General features: G+C 35.4%; 1 protein-coding gene across 1 annotated transcript in view; it reads left to right on the top strand.

Moving 5' to 3' along the window:
- LOC108732402 (synaptogenesis protein syg-2) overlaps positions 1-1318 on the top strand; it is a 194278-nt gene that overhangs the window by 58706 nt on the left and 134254 nt on the right. The gene's annotated exons all lie outside the window — the stretch shown is intronic.

Below are 1318 nucleotides of genomic sequence, written 5' to 3'. Positions count from 1 at the left end.
GAAAAGGTTAGAAGCGTTCGAAATGTGGTGTTATAGGCGGATGATGAGGATATCGTGGGTAGAAAAGGTTAGAAATGAAGAGGTATTGGAAAGAATAGGAGAACAGAGTACTCTATGGAAGTCAATAAAAAATAGGCGATATAGGTTGGTAGGACACCTTCTTAAGCATGAAGAGCTAGTCAGAGACATATTAGAGGCAGAAATAAGAATTAGGAGGGGTCGAGGTAGACCTAAATTAGATTACTGTTCACAAATAGTTAAGGATGTGGTTTGTTCTAGTTTTTGGGAAATGCGAAGTTTAGCTCAAGATAGGAAAGAGTAGAGGTACGTGTCCAACCAGTCTTAGGACTGACGACCTTATGTTGATAATGATGATGATGATATGGTGGCTGAAAGTGTATTTTAGTATTTTGGTTCTCAATTCGCTATTAGTGTATAGTTCGCTATAGCCGTACTTACCCTAATACGTACTTACTACAACCGAACTCCGTTCGTTATACAAGCATCCTTCACTGCAAGTATTTACTAAATTTACTTCGTGCATATGCAGATGAATAGAGACAGAATAATGACAAGATATAATAGTAAAATGAAATGAAAACATACCCCTATATTGTTAGTTGTTTTAGGTACATCACGTCGGTGCTGTCTATTTTGCATTTCTGAAAATTAATTAGATATAAACAGTTTCGTTGGGAGCAGCTCCAGATGCATTTGAATTAATTAACGTTACCGGGTAAAGAATCCTTATTGACTTTCCTCGGGTTTTCAATGAGTACACAGTTATTAAACACGGTAGGTACATTTAGGATTAGTCAGTGTGCATCGTTTCTAACATACCGTAGATACCTTGAACTCGGCTGGATGCTTCACGAGATGGGAATCTCAAAAGACTTCAGTAGTGAGATACAAGTTGTTCTAAAAGTTAAGAACATGACAACCAAATAACTGTACTAGAAAAGAGAATTATGTACTTACTTCAAGTTGCCAAACTAAAATCCTTTCGCATTACTTATTCTGCAGTATTACACAAAGAAAGTAGAATTTCGAGTGCGCCAGAAACTATTAAACATTGATACAAAATTGACATTCCATCCAGTTGTGATATTACTTCACGCCATTTCATGTTCTATTTTGAATACGTTTGTTTCAGTAGAAAAGCTCCCATTATTTATGCACTAATAGTACCGAATTTCCTTATTTTGCCCTGATGCTTATCAATAAAATAATTTATTCAAAAATCGATTGAGGTAAAATTAGTTTTTATGTTCAATCAATCAACGTTCTCCCCATTTATGTAGATGTCTAAAGATATGAC

Source organism: Agrilus planipennis, unplaced genomic scaffold, assembly GCF_000699045.2.
Source record: "Agrilus planipennis isolate EAB-ADULT unplaced genomic scaffold, Apla_2.0 scaffold73, whole genome shotgun sequence".
Classification (NCBI taxonomy): Eukaryota; Metazoa; Arthropoda; class Insecta; order Coleoptera; family Buprestidae; genus Agrilus; species Agrilus planipennis.
This window is presented reverse-complemented; position numbering and strand designations above follow the sequence as displayed.